This window comes from Herpailurus yagouaroundi, unplaced genomic scaffold (assembly GCF_014898765.1).
Source record: "Herpailurus yagouaroundi ecotype Mexico unplaced genomic scaffold, PumYag 355, whole genome shotgun sequence".
NCBI lineage: Eukaryota > Metazoa > Chordata > Mammalia > Carnivora > Felidae > Herpailurus > Herpailurus yagouaroundi.
In genome coordinates this window covers 7,953,796-7,974,716 of record NW_024412572.1, presented here as the reverse complement: position 1 = coordinate 7,974,716, position 20,921 = coordinate 7,953,796, and the positions used below count along the sequence as shown (strand labels likewise).

At 44.9% G+C, this 20,921-nt stretch overlaps 1 protein-coding gene and 1 pseudogene across 23 annotated transcripts in view; one reads left to right on the top strand and one right to left on the bottom strand.

Moving 5' to 3' along the window:
• The window catches only part of CACNA1C (calcium voltage-gated channel subunit alpha1 C), a 761,926-nt gene that overhangs the window by 512,462 nt on the left and 228,543 nt on the right, over nucleotides 1-20,921 (bottom strand). The gene's annotated exons all lie outside the window — the stretch shown is intronic.
• Nucleotides 8,370-9,135, top strand: LOC121022116 (60S acidic ribosomal protein P1-like; annotated as a pseudogene).

The following is a 20,921-nucleotide window of genomic DNA, read 5'->3' as shown; positions in this document are numbered from 1 at the left end:
CCCCAAGCTTGTGCAAATAACGTAAACAGAGAGAATGACAAGGAAAAGTAGGAGCAGAACAACTGGGGATTTGAGAGCAAGCCCCATTGATCATCCCACTCCCCATCCCAACCTCCCAGCAAGGCCAGAGCTGTATGACTTAATTTATGCTCTTGAGAGAATGAGAATCAGCAGGTAGGGTCCTACTGAATAAGTTATAGAGATGCACATGACTGCTGTATTTCAACAAGACTCCACAGCAGTTCATATTCTTACAAAAAGACAGCAACAGTAGCCATCAAATCTGCTTTTAGCATTGTTTCTAGACAAGCTAAAGTTCATGGACACATTCCTTCTCTTCCAAAGTCAGACACCCCAGACTTTTACTAGAGGGGCCGTGTATTCACAATGCCTGATATGACATAGGCACAACCAGGCACAACCCAGACGAGTCCAACAATGCTACTGGAGCATGATTTCTACAAGTGTAAGGAAGTGGGATAGCAGTCCATTAACTGCAGAATCCCAAGTGATATGTGTCTCTGACATCACAGCCTGGAGAGGGCTCCTTATTCAGCAAGATCTGCCTGATTTATTGTTCCCAGAGCTGAAGCTGAGGGCCCCTGCATGCCAATGTCCACCGGACCCCTGGGTTTTCAGCAGGGCCTTCACTTGACCACAAAACAAATGGAAAAGTCAGGACTGACACTAACTGGAAAATAGGGTTCTTTTGAAAGCTTTATGTTCCTTTCTGCTAAAAGGGACCCAAGAGACAGCTCTTACCATCCCTAACAACCATCTTGATACATAAAATCCCAGCTTGTCCTCATTACCCATCCACATCCTTTCCTCCTTCTCTATGGCACAAAATACCCAGTTATAGCCACAGATTCCAATGGAGAGGAGTTACTGAAGAGATGGCGGTGACACAGCAGCCAGCTTCACTGCACCCTGAGTACAGCCTGTGGCATTGCACTGGGCACCTCATAGGTGACCAAGAAATAGACGTCGAATCACTGAATCAATGAATAAAAAAATTAACCTAATGCTCTTTCCCCTAATACACTTGCATTACTGGCATGCTTTCCAGTTTAGAAACTTGGGCCCAGTTCTCTGAGCCACCACAAGCCTAACGGGGATCACACTTGCCTGTTACTGCCTTTGAGGTCATTTGCACTAGAGCCAAATGTCATTGCCAGCCCTGCAAGAACTGGGTTGAAATCCACCTCTAACCTTGAATCAACTAGATCTCGATCATTACCCTGGACTTCAGAATCGAGGCACTCCCACCAATCCTGGGCTTCCTCACGGGAAAGGGAAACAACACAAGCTACCTGAAGCCCTCAAGGGTAGACAGCAGAAATCCTAAAGCTGTCATTATGAGCAATACCATCACCATTTCACTTGGTACACTCTTGCGAACGTCCCTACTTTGTCCTACCCCACCCCCAACTCCCGTCTTTGCAAAGACTTCATATTTTCCACCATGGTCCTGGTGAAATGAATCTCGAATGATGACCCTAATGAAGCTGTTGAAACCTAGGGAGACCCCAACTCTGCACTAGCCACTCCCCCCAGATGTTCGGTTGCAAAAGCAGTTGGATAAAAATAAAATCACACCAAGTTGAAGATTAGATTCCTCTCCCTGCCCTTCCTTCCTTCCTGCAACAGATAAACTTGTTTTCTTACTGTGCATTTACCATTTTTAGAAACGGGTTGAAAGTAAAATGCGAGCCTCTCCTGGAGGAAATGGTAGGATATCAGTCATTCTCTGCGCCCCCCCCCCCGCCCGTCTCTTCTCTCTTCTCTCTCTTTCTTTCTCTCTCTCTCTCTCTCTCTCTCTCTCTCCCTCTCCCCTCTCTCTTCTCCCTCTGTCTCCTCTCTGGCATGTGTTACTAAATTTTATACAGCTTGACTTGCTGCATCTCTGATATGAGCTGCTTATATACAACATAACCAGACACATATTTTTAAGAGTACGCAGCACTTAAAATAACTGGATTTTAAGCCTTCTGATTTTAGGTGAGAATTTGGTTGGAGGACTGGATGCGTCTTGGCTCTTGAGAAAGCAAGCAATTAGTGTTTTAAAGAAATGTATGAGTAACCTTTCAGGAAGCCACTGCCTGAAATGTAAGAAAAATCTGACTTGCTCTTTGCCCCACCAGACCCCCCCCCCACCCCCTTGGAAAGTACAAATATCCTTCCCTGGATGGTTTCCAGAGATGAATTTTCTGAAGCTCAAGACAGTTATTTTAAACTTCAGCTCCTTAAACTGTATTTCTAAAATATAATTAGGAATTCTTTATTCTTGGCCAAACAATTGCTAATAGAACACTGTGTATATGGTGGTACAAGCCAGTTAAGAATCTTATGAAACACTGCCCAAAATACAGAGTGGCACAGACACACGTCTCTCTGTCTCTGTCTCACTCTCTGTGTCTCTTTCTCTTGAATACAAGTATGCACACAGATGGAACACCATTTGTCTTCCCAGAGCCATCAAATATCAGGCACATGATGACTCCTCCCAGTGAATTCCTTATTATTACAACCATCGACAGACCACTTCCAACTGTCTTGTTTGTTTGTTCATGAGGACTGTGGTATTTGTTTTTTTTTTTTTAAACCATATTGATATATAAAGTGGATGCTTACAAAATTTTTAAAGGTGTTTGATTATTGTTTTTATGAAAACAGTTCTAACAATAAACACACCACCCCAAACCAAGACTTTAGTGAGGTATAGTATGATTCGTTGCTTCTTACTGGAAGGCATGAGGGCCAGGGAGTAATATTTAAAAATCACCCACCTGTCAGAATGGACACCACCAGCCAGGAGAGCTGGCCCGGGGCTCTGGAGCCCTCTGCCCTGCTAGACATAGATCTTCTATTTACTGGGTGCAGGGGATGTCCAGGGATCTGAGGAAGGGGCCAGGGGGTGGGTGCCCTTGGATTAGAGTTAACTCAAATGCTCAGAGTAGTTAGAAAAGGAACGATGTTTCTCCATTATTTCTATTGGTGCGGGCGGGGGGGGGGGGGGGCAGGTACTCAGGCCCTAAGTTAGATCCTCAGGTTAAACCAGGTGGAACCTCAAACCAAACCAAACCAAACCAAACCAAAAACAAGGTATTTGTTACGGGGTAAACACGTTGTTCTGGGGTGGGGTGAGAAGAAGTTAGATAACCTGACTTCATTGGTTTACTCACCCCAGGGGTTCTAATTTGGTCTAATCTTCAGCTACTAGGTATGATAAGTACAAACTGATCATTACATATTAAGACACTTTCATATTGGTCGGTAAATGGCCATTTCCCTGAGTTTCCCAAATTCCCTGTACCACCCAGGCCCCCTTCCTCAGGTCCCCTGGATCCTCCCTTGAACCCACTAAATAGAGGGTTTATGCCAGGCAGGACAGAAGGCTCCAGAACCCTACACCAGCTCTCCTGGCCAGTGGTATCCATTATGATGAGTGCTGCAGGACCAGTTGTTAATAACAGGTGCAGCCCTAGTCATAGTCTTCCCTTAAGACCATCTCAGGTAACATAGCTATCCTAGCCAAAGCCATGGTGACTTCTCAGGTGTATGTCATCTCCCCTCTTGTCACTATCCCTCTCTTTCAGCATGTTGTAACTTTTTCATTTGAATTATGTTGTGTGTTTTCAATGTACATGTCTTCTGATTACTCTTAGACATGAAGAGATTTGAGGCAGGTATAATACAATGTTTTATGTTTTCTGCCTTATCACTTCATACTTAACACAGTACTTGGTGCATTATAGGTATTTAAGGAATGTTCACTGGAAGAAACTTCTCAAGCCTGACATTCAAACAGCCATGGCTTATAAGTTGATTTCCATCCTAACCAGGCCTTGCCATTCTTAAAGTCCCTGCAGGTATAGTCCCCTCCATGAAACCTGTCTGGAATTTCCCCCCCACCCAAGTGCTTCTGCTTTTTCTAATCCCTATGAAATCAACAGACCATAATGCATACCCCAACACCTAATTGAACTGTATGTCATCTTATGTTATGTTCCTTATAAGAAAGTTTAATTCTTGTTGTTTGTGTTATCACCCCAACTAGACTATACATTCTTTGAAGATAAGGACCACGTGGGAAAAAGCACATTTTGGTAATCTGTTTCTGAAGATCGTATGTTCAGTGGGAAATGCTAACCTATTTCCCATTATTTTAAATAGGAAAAATTATAATGTGTTGCATTACATCAACCCCAAACCAAAATATATTATAATGTATTTCCTAAAATGTAAGCAAAGTACAGCACATAACTATCATATAAACTATCACATTAGGATGTAAAGTGTTTAAAATAGCACTTCCTGATCTCTCCGTTGAATGTGCAGAAGCCTGTCACCTGGTTTCTCCCAGACCTTGAAAAGGGCCCAAATGGATGACCTCCTTCTTTGAAGGCTGGCGGTCAGGAAAAGGGGAAGAGTGTGTTGCGGATGTATTATGGGTTGGAAAAGCAGTCTGGTCTACCTCACTATTTATCAAATTGGCTTTGCAAATCCTCCAACACATATATGTGACCAAGACTCCTCCCCAGAGAAGAGGATGAATGTTCCTTTAGTGTAGTCACATGGCCTTTCTTAGCCCCCAAAATATCCCCAAAGCACATCTCCTTTACTGATACTCTCTGGGCTCTACAAATCACCTACAATTGTTTCTCATGCTCTACCAGTTGTATTATAAACATAATTGTGGAGACTTTTTTTCAAAATGTACAGTGAGTTTGCGTGATATATTTCCTGTATAAATATCAACTGAAAAATCATTTTATTCAGAGCTGTGTATAAAATATGAAACAGGACTATTGAAAACTAAGGTATATTCTCCTAGGAATATGTTAACATGGGAGACATTCTGCAGGAGAAACCTGCATTTCTTCTGAATCTTTACCACCCTTAACACAATGATGAGTACATTGCATGTGAGCACTATATACCTAAGAACTGGTAAATGACTAAATAAATGGGACGAGATTAGGTTGGAGAGAAGGAGAAATCTTAGATCTTCCATGTTGACTCTTCAAAAGAGAAAAAGAACTAAGAATCAACACTCACTGGACACAAAGTGTGAGGTAGACATACATGTCATCTCTATATTCATGACAATGCAGAACAGGAGCTATCACTAGGCCCATTTTACAGATAAAAATACCAAGTTTCACACAGACTAGATAAACAACTTGGCTAAGAGCCACACAACTAGTCAGTGGTGAAATCTAGAATCAAATGCTGGCTTAACTCCAAAGTCTGAGCTCTTTCCAGCATTGCATAGCACCTCCTCCCAGGTCAGAAGCAAACTCAACTCCCATGTTCTGCCATTCCCCCAACCCTTAGTGTCTTATTTTATTTTTGAAAACACTGCCCTGTGCTTCTGAAATCACCAATCTACATTATATAAGTTGTCAACTGGCCTTCTTCCCTCTGGATGTCATCCAAAGGTTTGGATTTTACATCTCATGGAGCTCCAGTGGAAGCACCAAATCTCAAGTAGACTACCAGGAGGCTCAGACTCGATTTACATGGAGCAGCCCCAGGTTTGCCCAACTCGCCCTCCTGCCTCCCTGAGTATCCCCAAATCAAGGTTTATCCCCAACACAGACCATGTACACCAGACCCTCTGCCTCCCCCCTTATTCAAAAACATCAACCCAAGAGGAGTCTACCATCACCATTTACTCATCTGACAACTATTTCTTACATGCCAGCAATGGGCTAAGAACTGGGATATGACAATGGCAAGAAGATAAATAAGGTTCTCAACCCCACCCAGCTTATAATCTACTGGGGTGACCAACAATCATACAAATAAATGTAATTACAAATTGTTTTAAGTTCTAGAAGAGACAAGAGCAAGATAAAAGGGCAATACAGGGCAAGATAAAAGGTTATAACAGGAAAGAGGATTTAGAATAGGAGCTTAGGGAAGACTTGTCAAATGAAGTGACATTTAATGAGACCTAAATAGAAGGATAAGAAAGAGAAAGCCAAATTAAGAGTGAGCACCTCTGGGTTGTCGGCTTCCTCCTTGTAAGCACCACGACCTGCCACCTCCCAAACCCCACCTCCACAAGTCTATCTCCATGTCGGAACTGTGAGAACCCAGCCTCTCAGGGTGGTGGTGGGAGGGTACCTTGAACTTCTACATACAGAGGTTTCCCAGTTGAATTTGCAGAAGGCTGTCACCTGGTTTCACCCAGTCCTTTAAAGGGGCCCAAATGGATAACCTCCTACCAGGAAGACTGGTGCCCAGAAAAAGGGAAGGGATGAGAATGCAGATATGTCATGGGTTGGAAAACTACACTGGCTTTGCAAACCCTCCAGTACATGTGACCAACACCCCCTCCCCCGGGAAGGGATGAATGTTCTTTGGGGTGTGTGTGTGTGTGTAAGAAGTTTTAAATACACATTCTGAGAGAAATGTAACTAACTCGTCTGGTTCTGATTCATTCATAACTCACCAAATTTGTTTTGCAAGTGCTGTCTGATGTCCAAGAAACTGCCAAGCATCCCTAACCCTGCATCTCGCTTTGAAGTGGTGGTTGTGCAGATGTCACATGCCCCCTGGGCATTGAAGAACAGAGCCTGGGGCGCTGGGCCCTGAGATTTGGTAAGAAGACGACCTGCTGTGAAGGTCTTCCAGTCACAATACCCCACGCTACCCCCTTTGGTTCTGTTTAGCAATCTCTTTGGTGTGAAAATGCATCCATAATGCATGAGTGAACGCCCCATGGGTGTGTGGAGAGAAGGGGGGGGATGATAATCAATGTTTATTTCATTTGTTTGCTGACTGAAGCTATAATGTTAGCAGCCAGGTGAGCAGAAAGAAATGTCCTCCTTCTCTAGATTCAGAAAACTGCCCTAAAAACAGAGGAAGAGACAGGCTTAGACATATGACTAAGTCAGGCCCCAGAATTCTAACTTTCTAGTTGGTTCTGTGTTGAATGGACCTTCTCAACCAGGAGCATTATGTCCCCTTAGGAGGTGGTTCGAGGTGAGCAGAGGTCCTTCTAGGTGTCACCATACTTGGGTGGGGACTTAAGTGGGGGTGAAAGCCAAGGCTTCTAAACACCCTGCAGTGGGTGACATAGACCCTAACAAAGAATGGCCTCAGCACTGAGCAAGAGCTACCCTGAGGGGAAGAAGACAAGGCAGTAACCATGGCACTTGGTGGCAACGGGGGAGGACAGCTCAGAGACAGGACTGCAGGCATAATATCCTACACCACCTTCTTGGTACTAGCCTGTTGCTTCTCTGACTTAATAGCCTAACTAGGTCTCTGACCTAATAGTTCAGAGGCATGTCACTTTAAGGGAAAGACTATGTATGTCTCACTTTAAACAATACTCAGTGTGGAAATCAAGTCAGTTTCTAAATACTCCAGGGGAGATACTCCAGGTACATACTTGACATACTCCTTTCATAGGATCCCCATGATGATTTTATCTGCATAGAAAAAAAAAAAAAAACAAACTTTGGTAGTACAAACAGCCACTTCCCAGGCTTCTATGATCAGGCACTTAAAAGCATCTGTTTATGGAGAAGAGAAGTCTGTCTTGGACTGTGAGACATGGGGGACTTTGTCAGACAGATGTCTTCATCTCTGGGACCCGGAGCATTCTAAGGACCGATGGCCCTGTATCCATGGGCCTCACCTCACCCACCTCACCCTCTGCTTACAGAAGACAACAGAGCTTGTACTTTACACACAAAACATTTTTAGATTAAATGAAGGGTCTAAGGATGGTGTTCAGCAGGACACTTTCCTCATGTGAAGCAAGGTCCCTTTCTCTTCTCTGCTGTAGCTCCTGAGATGGTTGTGCCTTCGAGGAGCAAGAAGGCAGACGAGGTACCAGTTTCATTCTGAAAGACCGGGAAGAGAAGTAACGGTCTCCTACCTCCAAAATAATTCTCATTCTGTTAATAAATGCTTGAAATGTCTTTAAATGATTCAAGAGCAGACTTAAAATATGAAGTATCTAATATTCATGCTGAGCTATAAATGACTGCTCTCTAGTTCTTCAGTTCTTGCACAGGTTTTAACAGAGAGAAAAGCTTAAAAGTGCACAATAGCATTGATTACATGGACAGAAAGAGGCTGGAGCATAGTGAAAGTAGAAAAAAAAACATGAAATGAGAGACAAGCCATCACAGGCATGCTCAGCTAAACCAGCTATGAGACACCCACCAGGCAAGTCCCTAGCAGCATGAGCCTCAGTGTCCCTATTTGTAAAATGAAAGATTGAGCTGCATGGTTTTTTTTAAACATTTATTTTTGAAAGAGAGAAGAGAGAGACAGAGCATGAGCAGGGGAGGGACAGAGATAGAAGGAGACACAGAATCTGAAGCAGGGTCCAGGCTCTGAGCTGTCAGCACAGAGCCCAATGTGGGGTTCGAAAGCACAAGCCACAAGATCATGACCTGAGCTGAAGTCGGACACTTCACTGACTGAGCCACCCAGGTGCTTGTGAGTTGCATGTTCTTAGAGGGCTTCCAACTCTAAAATCCACATTGTCCAGTTCAGGCAAGAAGAAACAGAGGCCCGAGGACAGCACTGAATAATTTCTCTAATCATTACAACTTAAAGAGAAAAAAAACATATTTTTGCACGTGACAAAAGACTAGAAAAACGTAAATGGTCAGTATCACTTTTCAGCAGCTGCCGCTAAGGTGTTCAATCCTTCTGAGGAAGCTGAGGCCGTGCTGGGGTGGGTCCCCCACTTCACCCTGAGACTAGCACACGCCCACACCATGGCCTCCATCTTGGAACTCACCTGCATCTACTCAGCGCCCTCATTCTGCATGACAATGAGGTGACAGAAATGGAGGATAAGATCAATGTCCTCATGAAAGCAGCAGGTGTTAAGTGTTAAACCTTTGTGGCCAGGCCTGTCTGCAAAGGCTCTGGCCGATGTCAACATCAGGAGCCTTGTCTGCATGGTAGGGGCTGGTGGACCTGTCCCAGAAGCTGGCGTGGCACCAGCAGAGGCCCTGACCGCTCTACCACTGCTGCCCCAGCTGAGAAGAAGGCAGAAGCAAAGAAAGAAGAATCTGAAGTTTGATGATGACATGGGCTTTGGGCTTTCTGACTAAACCTCTTTTATAACATGTTCAATAAAAAGCTGAACTCTTAGGGGCACCTGGGTGGTTCAGTCGGTTAAGTGTCTGACTTCAGCTCAGGTCATGATTTCGGATTTTGTAAATTCAAGCCCCACATCAGGCTCTGTGCTGACAGCTCAGAGCCTGGAGCCTGCTTCAGATTCTGTATCTCCCCCTCTCTCTGCTCCTCCCATGCTCATGCTCTGTCTCTCCCTGTCTTTCAATAATAAATAAGCATTAAAAAATTTTTTTTAAAGCTGAACTCTTAAAATGAATAAACAAACAGGTGGTGGGTACCCTCTAAGTCCCTGCCAGGAAGACCAATGATGAAATCAGTATCACTGCCTGCCTAAGAGCTATCACTCCTGCTCACTGGCTGGCAAAGCCCAGATTCTGGTTGGTTGTGATACCACATTCCCAGTGTTGGAGGTAAGTCCTAATTCATCTAAACCAGTCAGGAAATCCCATTCTCCTTGCTAAAGGGACATTTGACCAATTCCTGGCCAGGAGAAATGGTGGAGTGTATTGGACACTTCTGGGGGAAGCGTCCTCATTCTTAAGACACACTCAGGGGGAAGATGCCTCCTGTGGCCTGGACATTGCTGCTTCTGCCTGGGATGTGTGAAATGGGTAGAGCTATCTTACGATTTCGGGGGAGGTCTCTGAGGACAGAGCTGCCACACCAAAGATGTCAGAGCACAAAGGATCGGGAGGATGCATGCCTCTAAGCCCCTCAGGAGACGACGGGCAGGATGGAGTGATAGAACAATGTGGAGCCACTTGTTGAAGGTCAAAAGGGAAAAACTCACAAGCTTCAGGAGAAATGACTTTACGCAACTAATACCTAACTTACAAGAGCTTACATTTGCTTCAGGAAAAGTTTAGAAAAGATTTTTGGATAATACACTATAATATATGATTGAAAACAATTAACAGAACATCAAAATGCATCCCTCACCTTGAAGACTAAGAATCACATGGAATAAATATGCTGCTCTGTATGTCACCTCTTGTTGGCCTTGTCAAAATGAATGCCCGCCACAGCAACCCTGGACACAGGGCTTAGTAGGCAGGTCCTCCGCCCTCTTCCCTTAATACCAGGATCCCTCATCTGACCTTCCCACCTCCCACCTCTGACTTCCTCCCCCTGGTGTGACCTGAGAGCTGCAGGGTAGAAAATGAGGAGTTTCTATCAAAGACACTGCAGAATTTACCTTTTCTACCAAACATGATTCAATTGCTGTTTTTTAAAACTGAAGTCTTCACAGTTTGGTAATGGAGGAACTCAATGCCACTGTGCGACACTGAGAGTACCACTCCCCCACACGTGTGGGGCCTACAGTATACGGAGTTGTAGGGAATCATTACATGGTGAGTCATTCTTATGCCTGAGGAACACATCCACATAGCCTCTGAGGGGAGGCCTCTGGTTCAACAGAGATCAGGCGCTCTTCTGGCGGCATATCTCCTCAGAAGCCACTTCTCCAGGGGAGGCAGAGGTGGGGAGAGAGCCAGGTGGGGAGGAAAACAGGCAGGCAGACCCCCAGGTCCTGGCCCCTGCTGCCTTCAAAGATGCTTTCAGCAGAACGGCCAGATCTGAATATTTTGTCCTAAAGAACGCAGGCACAAACACAAGCACCTTCCTTCTGGAGCGTGTCCTTTACTCCGGTTTCAGCCGTGTGTGTGTGTGTGTGTGTGTGTGTGTGTGTGTGTGTGTGTGTGTACAAACGCAGCCTTGAAAGGTAACTCCAGTCCTCTCCAAGCCCTGGCTGCCACTCCAATATCAAGGCCATCTCACCCTCAGGGGCAGGCAACCACATAATGATAGAAGATCATTTCCATACAAGGGCCTTCTGGTAGTAAAAATTCATTTAGGAGGAAATAAATTTGAATTGAATTTACTAAACCCAGAAAATGTAAATCAGGGGAACCTTCCTAATGAAACTGCAGCTTGGTTTGAAAATGATCTAAGTTGCATTTCAAGAAACAGGTTTGTTTCTGCACAGAACTGATTCACTGGGTGGTTATTTACAGAAGCCCTGGTTCTATTAAAGGGTCCTCAAAAATGTCAGATTTTGAAATAAATAAAATTCATTTCAGTTTGGTGCTTCTGGTTCCAAATTTAATCATCCTCCAGTTTGGTCCTATTCAATCACTGATTTGAATGTAGGAAAATCTCACCTACCTGAATGTTTTTGGAGGAAGAAGGAGGAGGAAAGTCCTGTCTAAACTGATGAAAAAATCCAAATGGCTGATTTTTGAAGAAAAATGGTTCTAATACTTGTAGTATTGAACATATAATAAGCTAAGATTTAAATGAACACTAATAAGTAAAATTGAGTTAGTCACTGAAAAATTACAATCCATAATAGGCTTTTATTACATAATAATGAATTACATTATATCACTGAGTCTTAATTTTTTAAATCAATGGGAAACACAGACTGTGTCAGAATTCCTGGGGTACAATTTGAATTTAAGTCACACAGCACTCAGGATTTAATTGGGCATTTCCAATGGTCAGTGAGTAGCTTTAGTAAAGTCAAGAAGCAGGGAAGCTGGAGAGGGGGAGAGGGAGGACAGAGAGAGATGGAGAGAGGAGGAAAAAGAGGGAAAGAGGGACTAGGAGGAAAGAGAGAGGGCGAGGGAGGAGGGGTAGAGTGGAGAGAGAAGGGAACGAAAGGGAGAGACAGAGGTAGAGGGTGGGGAAGAGATCCACCCAGGGAAGAAGGGATAAATTCTTAAATTGGGAATCTCGATTTACATGTCTTGATAGAGAAGAGCAGCCGAAAGAGTGGTAGGATTTAAATTTCCTAAGGGCATAGGGTAGGCGTTCTGGGCTGTAGTGAGGTACCTTGCTGCAGTCTCCTTGTTCTGACAGCTTTAGCTCCCATCTCCCATCTTAGAAGAGCAAGATGGTGCCCCTGAAGGAAGGGGTGCTTTGGGCCAGGCTGTGCCTGGTAAAAAGCCAGCTCTGGATATACTGCTGGCCATGGGACTGCTGACCTAAAAAGGACCAGAATATGTTTCACTGGGCAAGCCCAGCCCATCCATTCTGAACCAGAAGGCAGGCTGCTAACAGGTTTTGTCCTGCTCAAAACTATAGAAGCCCTGGAGTCTTCCCTTCCTGCTGCCCACCTTGTTCCTATCAGCTCTGGATCTGCTGGGCTAGGTGATATTTAAAATACTCAGGGGGTTGGGGCGCCTGGGTGGCGCAGTCGGTTAAGCGTCCGACTTCAGCCAGGTCACGATCTCGTGGTCCGTGAGTTCGAGCCCCGCGTCGGGCTCTGGGCTGATGGCTCGGAGCCTGGAGCCTGTTTCTGATTCTGTGTCTCCCTCTCTCTCTGCCCCTCCCCCGTTCATACTCTGTCTCTCTCTGTCCCAAAAATAAATAAACGTTGAAAAAAAAAATGTTTAAAAAAAAAATACTCAGGGGGCACCCTGGTGGCTCAGGTCATGATCTCATGGTTCGTGGCTTCGAGGCCCACATCAGGCTCTCCATTATCAGCGCAGAGCCTCCTTCAGATCCTCTGCCCCCCTCTCTCTCTCTGCCCCTTCCCTACTGGTTCATCTCTCTCTCTCTCTCTCTCTCTCTCTCTCTCTCAAAATAAATAAATAAATAAAACTAAAAATTTTAGAAAAAAATACCCAGGAAGAAATGCTTACAGGAGACCATAAGGGCTACACCTACCACAGCCTCAAGAACCCTGAACCACACTGCTCTCCTTGCTGCTTGCCTGGACCATGTAAATACCCAGTAAACTCTCGGTTCTTCCTCAATTCCCTCTTATCAGAGTAAAGATTAATCGGACATCCTGCTTTTACACTTCAGTGTTAAATGTGTTTCTGTTCTGGCTGGAAACTGCTGACGGCTTTCCAAAAGTAGTTCGATATAGAGGGAGTCTAACTGCAATTCTATACTACTCATTTACAAAAATATTATTTTCCACTGTGATTCATGGTAACTATAGAGTGTTTCAGCTGTATTATGGGTTAAACAGGCCAGCCCAGAAATCTAAATGCCATTTAAAATTTTCTAAGTTTAAAACACCAAGCTAACAATGAATAAAAGAACAGTTCAAAATTTGGGGATTGCCAATAAATTATTTTTGTGTGTATGACTCAAAATATCTTACCAATGGTACTTCATTTAGGCTTTCATTACATTTAGGCTAGGAGATCTTGACTATACTTTATCACAATTTATCACCTGAGAAGTAGCAAAGAATCCCGGATTCATTAATTCCCACTAAGAACTGTAGAGTGAGCTGGCAAATCACAGGTATTCAGGATAGATGGACAAGAGGAGCTTCCTGAAACAACAGGAGGGTTCCGGACTCCTTGTCCTACTAACCAGCCTGACAGATAAACTACTGGAAGAGAGGCTGAAAGAGTCTTACAAGTTCCATATTCCAAAAGGAAGCCCTGCTCTACCAAGGCTGGCTCTTGAAGATGTACTTATCAGGGATGGTACCCCTGAGGGGGCACAGAGTGTGAGGCCCCCCTGATCTAAAGTCTCCTCTGTCAGAGATTCTTTGGGAGTTTGGAACATATGGCCTCAGAGGTCTCTGTCCTCTAAGGGCTGAGAGTTCCACGTATGCTGACATAAAATGAAGGGGGTGCTAAATGGTGCTGGGGTCCCCTTCCTGACCTGACATATGAATTTCTGAGTCTGAGGCCGAGGGGAAGATCCTCACCAGTTTGACATTCACTACCTCTAGCAGGCTTGAATTGCAGGGGACAGAATCAGATGCATAATTTTGTGGCTCCCGAAGAATTATGTCCCTATTCAGTTTAGGATGCTGGCCCATCCACCCATCCTAAGCCTCATCTCCACCCTGCTTCCTGTAGTAATGGCTTTCTACCTCTGGTGCTAACCCCATTCACTGTGTCCGAGACTAGAAAACATTTTGACAGAAGGCAATTTTCTTTTCTTGTGACAACAATGTTTCCCAAAGGAAGCTGTCTCTGAAATAACAGAGATATCAAATCATAGACATATATAGCTGATAGCACTGTTAAGCACATCTAATCTGATCCCATCTTTACCACGGGAGAAACTAAGGCCCAGAGACTCACCCCCAAGTGGCAGCAACACTGGCACAGCCATGATCCCAATTGTCCTGTGGGAAACATGACTTGCTGGTTACAGGGAGCTCTGGCTCCACTGCTCTGCTCTCTAGCCGTGTGATCAGGGCAGGTCTGATGACCCCTCCAGGCTTTGAGATATGCACACTCACTCCTCATTAGTTGCTGTATGGACTAAATGACAAAGGTGTGTAGAACACAGAGCACAGTGCCAGGCAAGTAATAACTATTACTGTCATCTCTGCTATTATTATCAGTGATAAAAACACACACACACATCTCTTCTCCCATTAAGGGAAGTGTATTTGGTTCATTTGCAAGACATTAGAACATATTCTCTATTTTGGTAACTTGAAAGTTTTCTACCAGATCCCATGATAGCCAAAAAGACATTGTAGTCAGTGTTTGCTCTTGGGAATACAGTGTCCCCAAGTGTCCTCACAGGACCTTTGTTTGGAAAGTATTCCTACTTCTACAATGATGGAATTTTCAGATATGCCAGTGTAGGTTGCAGGATAGAACCTGATGAACACTGTGCTCCTATGAGGGCAAGAAACCCAGTGACACCTCCCATAGGTGTTCAATGGCTGGTCAGGACTTAGGAAATGAGCGTTCCTGCATGGGAAATTGGGATAGAACCAAAGGGAGCATAAGGGAGCATAAGAAGTTCATCAAATAGGCCAAAAACTCCTCCAGTCACTGAAACACAGCATTCATAGTGGGAAAGAAAATAAGAATATCACAGAGCAGGAATGGTGGGGCAGGGGGGACAAGCAAAGAAGCCCCAAAAGGGGCCAAGTGTGTCAAGGAAAAACATTTACCAGGAAATCTCCAAAAGAAGGAACTGTCCATGGACAGAAAGAGAGAAACAAAACTTACCACTACACATGAAAAATGACTGAGGAATTCCAGTTGCCTAAAATTTCAACACAAGTAAACAATGTGATGTGGAAGGAGGAGGGAGGGGGATGAGGAGTGAGAGGAGAACAAGGAGGAGGGAGAGGAGAGAAGAAGGGAGGAGGAGGAGGAAGGAAGGAGGAGGGAGGAAAGAAGAGGAAAGGAAAAGGGAGGGGGAGAATGAAGGAGAGGAGGAGGGAGGGGGAGGAGGAAAGATGGGGAAAGAGGAGAGAGAGAGGGAGGATGAGGAGGAGGGAGGGGGAGGACAAAAAGGAGGAGGGAGGAGGAGGAAGGCAGTATATAATCTCAGGCTATGCTGTCCTAAGGGGAAGCAACAGTCTCTCATCCCTGTGGCCAGGTAGAGCTGAGGAACTGTGGGTCAAAGGCAAACAGCAGAGTTCAGATGAGGTGGCCAGGACTGCAGGGAAAGGGTGCAGTGAAGAGGATTGTTAGCCTAAGGGACAACCAAGACAACCAAGAGACACATGGGAGCTGTCTTTGGTATCAACAAGGATTTCCTAAGGAAGGGAGAATACCTTTTTCCCCTCCAGATGGCAAAATGAAGTGCAACAGGTAAAAGATAAAGGAAGACAGCTCTAAGAAAACCCTTTTTCAGGATTACAGATATCCCCAAATGGATTTCCACTCCTAGAGGTGTTGGGGCAGAGGTTGGATGGCCCCAAAGACTTGTCAAGAGACTGCTGCAGGAGAAGACCCTCTGCTGGATGGGCCAGGGCCCCTCTTAGCTCTGGGAGACTGGGGGAGTGGCAGGAGAAAGGGTTTTGATCCTTGCAGCACATGCCCGACTGTGTCAGCTGCTTAGCTTGCCTGGGCCTCTCTTCCTCTACCTCTCAAAGAGAAGTAAAGGCACGGGGCTCTCACAAAGAGCAAGCTGCTGGGAGAGTACGTGAACCCTCCAGCTCTGCCAGCCATTTCCCTGCAGGATCTGTCATGCAAACCAGCTCCTCAAGGTAACAAGTTTCAGCCGGGTCTTCCAGACAGGGCCAATAAGCTGCAGCTCACATGGGAGGACACACTACCTCTGCCCTAACTGCAGGTGTGGCATCCTAGAGCAACGAACCAGCTTCTGCATGTGCTCTGCAAATTTAAACCTACTTGGAGCCACATCTTGAATCTCAGTAAAAAGACTTCTGCTCAAACAGACGGCTATTTTAAAAGGTTCTCCTCCCATTTATATCTAATGTGCTAAGTTCTGAATTCTGAATGCAGAGGACAAAGGCCCATCTCCTTGAATAAAAGCACGGCATGAAATTGGCCCCACTTCCCCTCTGCAGCTCCAGCTCTCACGACTCCCCATCACACACTGTCCCCTTGACCCATCTAGGTCAGTGTCACTGACCACACAGCACTGTGCCTTTTAATACCCTGTGACTCTGAGGGTGGGCGGGAGAGGAGTGACAGCTGCATTTTAATTGAGGATCTGCTATGTGCCAGGCACCATATTACACATTTTCATATATTATCTTATTTCTCACAACAACCTTGCAATTTGGGTGGCAACATTCCCATCTGATCCTTAGTGAAATTGTATATAAAAGAAAGAAAAAGTTACTTAAAACAAAAATTGACGCCATCTGCTTCTGCCTTTGAAGCAATGGAAAAATGAGTCTCTCTACCACCCCTTTTCCCTCATCCAAGAAGATGGGGTCAGATCCCCATCAGATGGCCCATCATGTGGGAAGGCACATCAGTGGATATGGCCCCTTGTGTGGGAAAGCACTTCAGTGGATGTGCAGAGGAAAGCTCTGAGCTAAGTTTAGGGACTATATAGAGCTGAACTGCTCTGCATAATAAAAATGAGGAGAGTATGTTCAAGTAGTTTGGGGGCAGTAGAGGGGGAGAAATAGAAAGGGCAAGAAATACATTAAAACTGTAAGGCCTGGGTAGGCAAAAATGTCGGAAGGACTTTCTAAGCACAGAAACTTCAAACATTCAATATTTACATTACAATGATGTGAACTCCCTTTAGCTTCCCAAAACCTGACTACAGGCTGATATACTCATAAAAACCTTGTGTGGGACTGGAGTGTCTGTGTGTGTGAGTGTGAGTGTGTGTGTGTGTGTGTGTGTGTGTGTGTGTGTGTGTGTAACTCAAAGAAGGGGAACAGGTCCATGTCAGGGTTTGTCCAGAGCAGGGAGAAGGGCATACTCAGAGAAAGTGACTGTGGTTGACACTGGAGCCAGCAGGGACTGTAGAAGGCAAGTCCCTAATGCCCACAATCTGGGAGAGGGCATGGGATGAAGAGCTGAAGCTGACACCTGGGACACACAGGGACCAGGCTCAAGGTCACACCATTGCTAGTTGTAGGCCAATGTTTAAATCCAGCTCTATCTGAAGACAAATCCAAGTTATTTCCACTTCCTTTCCTTGAGGTACTCTTCTCACACCCCTACTCCCTCCTGGCCTGGCACCAACACTCAACATCTTTATGTGGCAAACTCCACCCACCCTCAGTACTCACTTTTCATGGAGCTGCTCTGACTTCCCGGGGCGGGGGGGGGGGGGACAGCAGTTGCTCCTTGCAGTGAATGTGGCACTAATGTTCACCAAACCTGCTCCTCTTCCACATGAGCACAAAGCCAGACCATATTTCCCAGACTCCCCTGCAGGGGGCAGGGCCATGAATTGTTTTCTAGCCAATGGAACATGTAGGAAATGATAAGCCCCACCTCTAGGCCTGGACCTTAAAACTTCGGGTACAACCCTCCATGCCCCTTATTATCTCTTATCTGTCAGCCCAGATTCAGGGGCTCCAAAGGAAAATTTCCAGGCCCAAGGGGATGGCACAGCCTCTAAACAGAAGAACCCTGAATCCCTGAATGTCCCCTATCACGACCCTGCCAATCTAAGTTGGACTGTGATAGAAGAAATAAACCTTTATCCTGTTAAGCCACCAAGAGTTGGGGGTTATTTGTTACAGCAGGCAGGCTATTCTACTACACTCTTTCTCAAGGTTGCCATGAAATCTGCTCATCTCTCTACCATCCTCTTTGCTGACCAGGGTATATTTCAATTTTCCACAAGAACATCTGTTTTCCCACTGGGCTGACCTCCTAAAGGAAAGGAACTCTATTATCCTCATTCTATGTCTTTAATACCTAGAACCCATAGTTTATATATGTCTTCACTAAGTGTATAATGAATGAGAAAATGAATGATAGATCCCACTAAGCCCAATATCCAGCTAAGTCTATAAGACCCTAAAACTTTTTACAGCCCTAGGACCAGCTAAGTCCTGGATGAAGGAAATGGAAAGGTCAGAAAACACGGTGAGGACTGGGAAACTGAAGGAAACTTCCCTCTTCTGCTATGTTCCTGTTGCACAGGCATACCTTGAAATGACAAAAACCTTACCCTGGGAGAACACTGGCTGGCAGGAATGTTTCACTGTGCTCCATCCTACAGTATTTTGAATTCTTTTGTTTAAATCGATTGGCAATGTTTAAACACACCATTTCACACAGAAGTACAATATTACTAATTAGGCAATAAGGAGTAAGACAGTGTCATTTTATGGTAATGCATCAGGCACACAAAAAAGCCCTCCCTCTTTCAAATAAATTTTAGATTTTACATAATCTCATTTTTAGTGTAGAAAGGGGATTCCACTCCATTAACAAAGAGCAAGTTCTGGTTGAATGTACTACTTGCTTAATGGAGAAACACCAGGCATGACCCAAAAGATGCTTCTCCTGGGTTTCAGAAGTACCTGTGCCCAACCTTGAAGATTCTGGCTCTCACCTTGATCAAAGGCAGCCACTTTCATGACCTCCTTTGTTCTCTTGTATCAGTCATCTCAAGGGATCTATATTTTCTTTTCCTGTAGTAAATCCCTTCATGTCTTTTTATGAGGGTTTTTTCCCCTTCTTTAAATACCACTAGTTATCAGAGCTCTTAATGAGTGTGTCACATTAATGGGGCCTGTCACAATTCATGATGCTTCATTTTAGTTTTTCTTATGTCAGGTAAATCACTGTGGTTGAGGATAGCCAAATGCTCCCCCCCTCTCCCTCGCCCCTACAGGTTCCCACTCAAGGTGCTGATAGAGTTTTCCAGATGAGTAACAGGCCCCTCCTAGAAGTGGCCCTTTGGAAGCTAGACCTGGTGCCCCCATCTTGGGAAGCATAGCCAGAGCCCAGCTTCAGTCCCTAAAGAGGAAGCCATGGTGTCCCCACATGGCAGAGTGTCTTCCTGCTTCCATAGCCGGGACCCTACCTGAATGTCTTGGATGAGCCAGGTCCCTGGCCCTAGAGGGGTTTTCCCCAGCTTTCCTCTCCTTTTTAAAATTCTGCCTCTTGTCACCCAAGTCAGTTCTTCACTCTGCTCCCCTCAGGCACTATATTTGCACACAGTGCCTGTGAGGCACCTCCATCATGGCTACATCCAGCACAAGTCTCTTTTTTGGAGCAAGAGGGAAAATCCATCATCTACATTACACCAGAGCCACACAAAGGTCGCAGTCAGAGGCTCTGGAAGAACCAGCCCTCCCCACATCTTTACTCTTCACTTCTGAAAATCTGAGCTGGTTGACACAATCACATTTAGAATTTATATCCTCCCTTCTGCCAAAGGATCTGTGGTAACTGATTTAATATCATCTGTTTGGGACACTTAGAAATTTTCCACATTTCTCAAAGAACACTTCTTATATTTTATAGTTATAAAAACAACACCAAGAGGAGACTGGAGGACCTGAGAACCTAGTGTAATTTAGGCCAGAAAGTGAATATCAATTCATTGAGGAAGTCTCTTTCTTTCTCTCTCACTCTGGGGCTGGAGGGTGAGGTGGGAAGGGATAGAAGAGATTATACACTGGGCACAAGAGACTCAATGCCTATCCCTACAAGCTTTTCATTACCCCAGAAAAACACTCGAAAATTTTTTAAAAAACTAGATTGGGTCCAAAATAGAGAGGAAAAGTACAAAATCAAAATGCATATATAACTCAATGTCCATAACACTTAACATTGTGTCAACTAGTCAAATGCAGCTCAACACATAAGAGTTATCTATCAATATAATAAAGTCTATATCACAAGACCAAAGTGAATAATTTATTCTTAATAAAACTCAACATTATAAAAACACAACCATTGTTTCTAACTTTGTTACAGCAAACATATTCTACTTGATGTGATTTGTGGATATATTTGAAGATGTCCAATATGCTGATGGGTAGAGTTACCAAACATCAGAGGGCCGTGGGCCTTGGAAAGTTTTACACAACCCCAGGAAGACAACAGTTATTCTATCACATGGCCCCTAGGTATTGTGTTGATAACAATTTTTTTTGGTTTCTGTTTTAATTCTGAGTGAAAAGACTCACACACGGGCTGCTTGTTCTGTTGGGTATTTGCTTCTCTCTGACAGCTGCTATTTCTGGAGGCCCAAGGCAGTGTTTCAAGGAGATAGGGCCGGGGTGGCTCCACAGATACCCTCCTCGCTACAGGAGGGTAGCGAGGGTGCAGATGGGACAACTTAACCCCTCTGAGGGGTCAGCAGACCCGACTCTGACATCAGGACAACATGTCAGGAACCTTAGAGCCTCAGGACTTTAGCTGCAACCATGTGGGAGCACCAGTGGGAGATCTGCCTTTGCTTTCGTGGTCATTTCCCTTTAAAGAAGGTAAATGGAACACTTCAAGGCAGGTATCCTACTCTCTGTGGACACTGCTCCTGGTCCCTTTGCCACACCTGGCTGTCTCCATGTTTCCCTGATGTCAGGTCTGCCAGTCACTAACACATGCCCCCCAAACAGTAGGTTTCCTCACACTTACCTGACGTGTCAGCCCTCTACTCTGTTGGAGGGTAGA